At 33.1% G+C, this 8,170-nt stretch overlaps 1 non-coding gene across 1 annotated transcript; it reads left to right on the forward strand.

Moving 5' to 3' along the window:
• The first annotated feature begins 2,693 nt into the window (after window positions 1–2,693).
• LOC128289602 (small nucleolar RNA R71) lies at window positions 2,694–2,800 on the forward strand. Its single transcript, XR_008279247.1, has one exon. It is a non-coding gene; the product is annotated as a small nucleolar RNA R71 (small nucleolar RNA).
• The last annotated feature ends 5,370 nt before the right edge of the window (window positions 2,801–8,170 follow it).

Raw genomic sequence — 8,170 nt, forward strand, 5'->3', positions numbered from 1 at the left:
GGGAGGTAATTTTTCAATGGTTCCAGTTTTTGCTCTATCAACCTCAATCACTTTACTAGAAATTTTATGACCTAGCACAATCCATTCTCGAACGATGAAGTGACATTTTTTCCAATTAAGTACAAGGTTCGTTTCCTCACATCTCATTAAAACTTATTTTAAATTTTTAAGACAAAGATGGAAAGAATTATCGAATACCGAGAAGTCGTCCATAAATACGCCCATAATGTCTTTTATGAGTTCATAAAAAATAGCCAACATGCATCGCTGAAAAGTAGTAGGAGCGTTACATAATCCAAAAGACATTCGTCAGTAGGCAAACGAACCATATGAACATGTAAATGTCATTTTTTCTTGATTCTTGGGAGCTATTGGGATTGAAAGTAGCTAGAGAGTCCATCTAGGAAGCAATAATACATATGCCTGGATAATCTTTTTAACATTTGATCAATGAATGGTAAAGGAAAGTGATCTTTTCTTGTGGCATTCTTCAACTTCCTATAGTCAATGCAAACTCTCCATCCCGTGACTGTTCTTGTTGGAATCAACTCATTCTCCTCATTTGCTACAACAGTCATGCTTCCCTTCTTAGGAACAACCTGCACAAGACTCACCCAAGTACTGTTAGAAATAGAATAAATAATTACAACATCTAGAAGTGTAATTACCTCAACCTTAACGACTTCTTTCATGTTAGGATTCAGTCGTCTTTGAGTTTGTACACATGGTTTGTATTCATCCTCCATTAAGATTTTATGAATACAAAAAGAAAGATTGATCTCTCTAATGTCAGAAATCTTCCAAGCTATGGCTCTTTTATGCTCCTTCAATACTTATAGTAGCTCATTTTTCTGATTCGGCTACAAATCTGAAGCAATAATAACTGGTAATGTAGAATTATTTCCAAGAAACACATATTCTAAGTGATTTGACAATTGCTTCAATTCTAATTTGGGAGGTTATTCAATAGAGGGTTTTAATTTTAATTGATCGTTTACCTCAATTCTCTCATAACTCTGCTATCTCAGTGATGACTCATTAGAATCTAAATCAAATTTTGTCTTACCTATCACAACATCATCGTCATTTACCTCTTCTCATTGAATAGGACACAGTTCCAACGTGTCTTTATGAAGGATTTCCTGTAAAAAATCTTGACTAACATGATCAATAGAATCAATAAAATAACAGGAATCATCTTATTCTTTAGAGAATCTAATGGCATCATAGATTTTAAAAATAATTTCTTCGTCACCTACCCCAAGCACAAGTTTACTATCACCCACATCAATAACAACCATAGCCGTGGCTAAAAATGAGCGACCTAAAATTAAAGGTAATTCAACATCCTCATCCATGTCAAGCACAACAAAATCAACAGGAAATATGAATTTATCTACTTTTACAAGCACATATTCAATAATACACCTAGGATATTTAACAGATCTAGCAGCTAATTGAATACTCATCCTAGTGGGTTTTGGTTCCTCAAGACCAAGCTGCTTGAACATTTTATAAGGCATCAAATTAATGCTAGCACCTAAATTAGCTAATGCATTCTCAATATTTAAACTACCAATTAAATAGGGAATAGTAAAACTTCCTAGATTTTTCAATTTGGTTGGTAGTTTATTTTGGAGAATAGCTGAACATTCTTTATTGAGTCCCACAGTGGATAGCTCTTCAAACTTCATTTTATTTGTTAATAGCTCTTTAAAAATTTTTTCATATATAGGTATTTGTGAAATAACTTCACCAAAATGTAAGTTAAAATGAAGCTGTTTAAAAAGTTCAAGAAATTTACTGAATTGTGCATCCTTGCGGTCTTTCTTCAACTTTGCTGGATATGGGATTAGTGATTTATATTACTTGAGTACCGGTGTTATACTTACTTCAGGTTTTATCTCCACATCGTTTTCCTTATCAGATTCCTGTGGCAGCTTCTTTTTAGGTTCAGTTAACACTTTCACATTTCTTAATGTAACTGCTTTCACATGTTCTTTTGGGTTAGATTCAGTGTTACTAGGTAAACTACCTTATTGCTTTTCTGAAACTAACTTAGCAAGCTGCCTAATTTGATTTTCTAGCCCTTGGATCGACGCTTGCTAATTTTTCAAAGCCGTCTTGGTGTTTTAGAAATGAGTCTCTGACACCGAAATAAAATTTTCCAACATCTCTTCAAGGTTCAGTTTCTTTTCTGGCCGATAAAGTTGTTGCTGAAAACATGGAGGGGGTGGTGGTCTTTGATTTCCTTGACCTCCCCATGAGAAATTTGGGTGGTTCCTCTAACCTGCATTATAAGTGTTACTGTAAGGATTGTTTTGAGGTCTAGAATTATTACCCATATAATTTATTTGCTCATTCTCCATGTTAGAACCGTAGGGTAAATATTTTGCATTGTTTATTCCACCTCCACTTGTGTCACAATGCATCACCGGATGTACCTACGTAAAACACATAAACCATCAATTTTTTTATTCAAAAGTTCTAACTGGTTCAATAACATGGTGACCACATCAATGTTAAAAACACCTGTTGCTTTTGTCGGCTTTGTTCTCATGACTTGCCACTGATAATTATTCAGTGACATCTCCTCTATAAAATCATAAGCCTCATCAGGTGTTTTATTATTTATAGTACCACCGAATTTCTTCAAACCATTGTGGAATGTCTGAACCTGTAGTCGTAAAGGTAACCCATGGTGAGGGCACATTCTCAATAAATCTTTATACCTCTCACATGCATCGTATAAGGTCTCTAAATCCATCTGTACAAAGGAAGAGATATCATTCCTTAATTTGGCTGTCTTAGTCGGTGGGAAGTACTTCAGTAAAAACTTCTCGGTTATTTGATCCTAAGTAGTGATAGAACCTCGTGGTAGGGAGTTCAACCACTGCTTAGCCTTATTTCTCAACAAGAAGGGGAATAACCGTAGGCGGATGGCGTCGTCAGAAACACCATTGATCTTGAAAGTGTCGCAAAATTCCAAAAAATTAGCCAAATGAGTATTTGGGTCTTCATCTTGCAAACCATCAAACTGAACAAACTGTTGAATCATTTGAATAGTATTAGGTTTCAGTTCAAAATTATTTGCAACAATAGCAGGTCTAACAATACTTGATTTAGCCCTAGCGAGAATGGGCTTGGCATAATCGTACATAGTACGAGGAGCAAGATTTGGATTTGGAGGATCCACAGGAAGTAGCTGGTTATTCTGATTATTAGCCATCTACTCAGTAGCGTCCTCTTGCTCTTCCACTGTATTTTGTGGGTTCTACATTGCTTCTCTACGATTTTTGTGAGCTGTACTTCCAATTTCATTGTCAAATAAAAATGGTCCCGATGGGTTTCTTCTAGTCATAAACTAAAGGAACCTGCCAGAAGCAAATAAAGAAAAGTTAGTAAATAAAAATTAAAACAAAAATAAAATGCATTAAAAATAAAAATGGCTAAAGTAATAAAAATCTAGTGTTCCTAATATTTTAGTTCCCGACAACAACGGCAAAAACTTGATGACATCACGAACTAACTAAAATATGACAAAGGCAAACACACCTATCGAATGGTAGTATAGCTATGGTGAGTTGGGAATATCTTATCCACGAGGACTACAAGTACTAGTAGTTACTATCTTTTTATTATCTAGCCGAATAAATTGAAGGGATTTATTTTAACCTAATCTTAACTAACCTAATTACTAAGACGAAACAGAGAATAAAGTAGGAGAATATTTGAAGAAAACCGATAAGAGAGACAATACCCAAGAAAGAATCCACCTAGACTTCACTTATTATTCTAAATCTGAATTAAACGATTTATTCACTTGTCTTGATCCGTAGAAATCCCTAACTTATGTTAATATCTCTTTCGAGAATAAAAACAATTGAATTTAGGTTGATTAATTGAAATCTCTTCCTAATTAAAGCCCTTATTGTCGCATTAACTCGATCTATGGATTCCCCTATTAGATTTGACTCTAATCCGGTAGATTTATGTTGTCCTATTTTTAGGATTGCATGCAACTCCACTCAATTACGCCAGATCAACTTTTAAACAGGGATTTTTGCTCCACTGAATAAGCACATCAATCATGAATTAATATCCTGAAAACATTAAAACATGAGATAAGAACACATAATTGAGATCAATAACAAATATTTATCATGTAATTCAGAAAAAATCAAATAATAAGATCTGTTTTAGGTTTCATCCTCCCTAGGTATTTAGGGAATTTAGTTCATTCTCTGGAAGGAAAACATCTCAAAATTAGGAAAACAACAAAACATAAAGAAACCCAAAAACTTCGAGAGAAATTGAATGGAGATCTTTAGTCTTAAAGGAAATCCTGCTTTTAAGTTGAATCCGTTGGTGTTCTTCGAGTCTTTTCTTCGTTCAACTCTGCGTGTCCCTTTATGTCCTCTTCTAGTATGTATTTATAAACTTTAGAATGCTCAGAAACCTTAAAATTGGCTTTTTCCGCATATTAGGGAAACATGGTTCGAAATCAACACGAGCTGGCACATGGGCATTTGCCCAGCCCGTGTGGCTCACACGGACGTGTGCTCAGCCTGTGTGGGAAAAAGGCTTGGCTGTGTTGATCCTTAAAATAGCCCATTTTGTCTGATTTTGGCCCGTTTTCCGCTCATTTTGTTCCTCTATGCTCTTCAAAGTATAAAATATGAAATTAAAGGATTAGGAGCATCAAATTCACGATTAAAATATGTTACTTATATGGCTTATCAGATCGTCTCCCTTGGATAACAAGTTTAAAAGTATTTAGTTATTTTATATGTAAGGACATTTTTTTTGTCTTGTTCTTCCAATCGTTCTTTCTTTTCGCTTTATGTTGCTATTAAATGAACTTTTCTTTCTCTTAAAAAAGGCTTTTTGTTGTTTCCGTAAGTAGCCGGCCAAGAGCTAATCAAGGGTTATCTAAATAATGGGAAATAGTGGTTTAAAACAGAGACGTCAAATCATATTGTATCTTTTGCTAATTATTTAACGTCATTTCAAAATTATTTTTCATGCCATATGACGCATTATTTTGATAATCTTTATAACTTGAACCCTCGATCTCGAACCTTGGACTTTGGATCCCAAACTTTAAATCTTGGACTTAGGATCCTAAACCCTAAACCCTAGATCTTGAACCTTAGACCATGGACTTGGATTAGTCCAGGGTCTAGGGTTCATGGTCCAAGGTCCAGGGTGTAAGGTTCAAGGTCTAGGGTGTAGGGTTCAAGTTAAAAAAATTGCCAAAATGATGTATCAATAACATGAAAAAAGATGCTGAAATGATATTAAATAATTGGTAAGGAATGCAGGATGATGTGGCGTATCTGTTTCGTACAATCCTTTCCCATAAATAATTTGTTTGAACAAAATTGGACCAATTAATTGGATCAAAAATTAACTGGAGTTAAATGTTTTTTTTTTCTAAAATTATACATCAATTATCAAAGAATTTATCGATCATAAACATATTTAATTTTGATAAATTCATTAAAATAAAAATATTAATTTTAAATATTTTATAATAGCAACTTGCTATTTTATATAAATAAGTTATAAAAATAACAAAAACTAATAAACCAAACTAAAATATTTTTATTCAGCTATGATAATAAATCTGGTTTGATTTATTCGATGTTAGACAGTTAGGGCTAGTTTAGCATTGCTTTTAAGAAGTGCTTTTGAGAAGTGCTTTGGAAAAGTGATTTTGAGAAATATTTTTGAAAAGTTTGGTTTAAAATTTAAGTGTTTAGTATTACTGTCAAAAAGTGCATTTGACAAATAATAATGTTTAAATTAGTTAATATTATGATATTTTAATAAGAATATAGAAAATAATTTATTATAATTTTTGTTAATATTTTAATATATGAAAAATAAATTTTAAATATTTTTAAGCAATTAATAGAGAAGTGAAAGTATCATGTGTTGGAGGTATGAAAACATAATTAAGTTGTTAAAAGTAATTTTGAGAGAGAAAAGCTAAAAATTTTAACTTCTTCATTTAAAAAATGGTAGTTTTGAAAAACTAAAAATTTCCTTCGAAAGTTGCTTGTTTAACAATCCTTTTGCTTCAAAAGTATTTTTCATGTCAAGAGTGCTTCTAAAAAGAACAACTAAACATAGCTTTAGTCGATTTATTCGATTATTGATATTAAATAATCAAATCTATCAATTGTGTATCCTTAATAAAATATATTATGCGAGAATGTAGGTTGAAATTTAAAAAATGACATTATTAAAAACCACAACAATAAACTTAAATGCTCATCTCTCTTTTCCGCCTTCACTTGTTGGTTCTCACAAGCTTAGAGTGGGAAATTTGTCAAGCTTTTGGCTTTGACACCTGGCATGAGTTTAACCACCAATTCACCTAGTTATGCCACATATCCCGCTAATGTTTTATTATGCTTTGATTTCTTCTTTACTGGTGTGATTCCATGCTTTGCAATGGATATTTGAATGTCTGCGAAAAAGTACTAAAAGTTTGTGGGAAGAAACATCTCTTAGCTTCTACTATTCTAAAAAAAGAAGACCATAATAATACAAAAATTAAGAACTTTCAACAAAATCAAAAGCCTATGATGATGGTTACAGCAGATATCATGTCATTTTTAAATGAACTCTGGTGATCAATGCTTTTCTAAGTGATTTTACTTTAGTTGTATGTAACATCTCTTTTGGATCCAAAAAGAAATATTTCAGGTTCATAACTTGTTTGAACTTGATGCTGGGAGATAAAGAAACAAGTGAAATCCTTTTATGACCCATTATTCATATACATAGCAAATTAAGAAAGAAAGACTAAGAATTTTATCTATGCCAATTGTTAGAATTTCGACATTAAGAAAGAAAAAATTGCAGAGAAGAAATAAGAAATTTAACAACAAAATTGTCCAATAAAGTTTTATATATTTTACACTATGTTTGAACAATGAAACAATGGAATTTATAACAAGAAAGAATTCTTAATTATGGACAGAAATAATAAAGATTTTATACTAATAAATATAAAATATACTATGCTAATAAATACTAAATCTCCTAAAAATATAAAAACATAACTTGCACGCAAGTTTTTCAAATCCAGATGCTTCGAAGCTTCATAGTTTAGCTTCAGATAACTTGTATATTTTTCGCAACCCCAGTTCTCAATTTTCTTGTGACCCCAGTTCGCATTTTAATTTTAGTTCGTTAAAGTAATGAACTTGCCACTTACTATTCATTTGAGGTAGCTTGCCACTTACTGTGGGTTCGCCAATGTTAGAGGGATCACCAATATTGAAGGGTTCACCAAATGTGCATGCTGCATGAATGATCATCTCGCAACACTCCTCCTTGGCCTTCATGTTGCGAACACCAATTTTATTTCTTAGCTTCTCAAACATTGTCTTTCCAAGTGGTTTGGTCAGAATGTCTGTGAGTTGAGTTTCAGTACTACAACGAACCAGAGTCACTTCTTTGCTCTGTTCAACTTCTCTTACAAAATAGTACTTGATCTTGAAATGCTTTGTCTTTCCATGGAAGACTGGATTCTTCGCAATTGCTATGGTGGACTGATTGTCGTATAAAATTTGAGTTGCTTCTACCTGTACAAGATTCAAGTCAAATAAAAATTTTCTCAACCGAATTGCTTGGTTGATTGCTATTGCCACAGCTACATACTCTGCCTCAGCTGCAGATTGAGCAACTATCAGTTGCTTCTTCGAATGCTAGGAGAGTACCCTAGATCCAAGTGAAAAGAAATATTCGAAGGTAATTTGCATATTATCTATTGATCCAGCCCAATTATTGTCAGTGTACCCAACAAGCTTCAATGTGTTCGCCTTTGCGAACCAAACACTAAAATCGACTATTCCTTTGACGCATCTTAGCACCCTCTTCGCAGCTTTGAAATGAGAAGAATCGCAGCAATGCAAAAATCTTGATAACAAGCCAACTGTGAACATAATATTAGGTCGAGTCGCTGTTGAGTACAATAAACAACCCATGAGACTTCGATAGTTCTTTTCATCAACCTTCTGAAAACCTTCACTACTGCTAAGTTTTTCCTAAAGTGCAACGAGTGTGCTGATTGATTTACATTTTTCCATGCAGAACCTTTTTAAAATCTTCAGTGCGAAGCTTTGTTGACTTATGAAAATTTCTTCCTGAATTT

The sequence above is a fragment of the Gossypium arboreum genome, chromosome 2 (genome assembly GCF_025698485.1).
Source record: "Gossypium arboreum isolate Shixiya-1 chromosome 2, ASM2569848v2, whole genome shotgun sequence".
NCBI lineage: Eukaryota > Viridiplantae > Streptophyta > Magnoliopsida > Malvales > Malvaceae > Gossypium > Gossypium arboreum.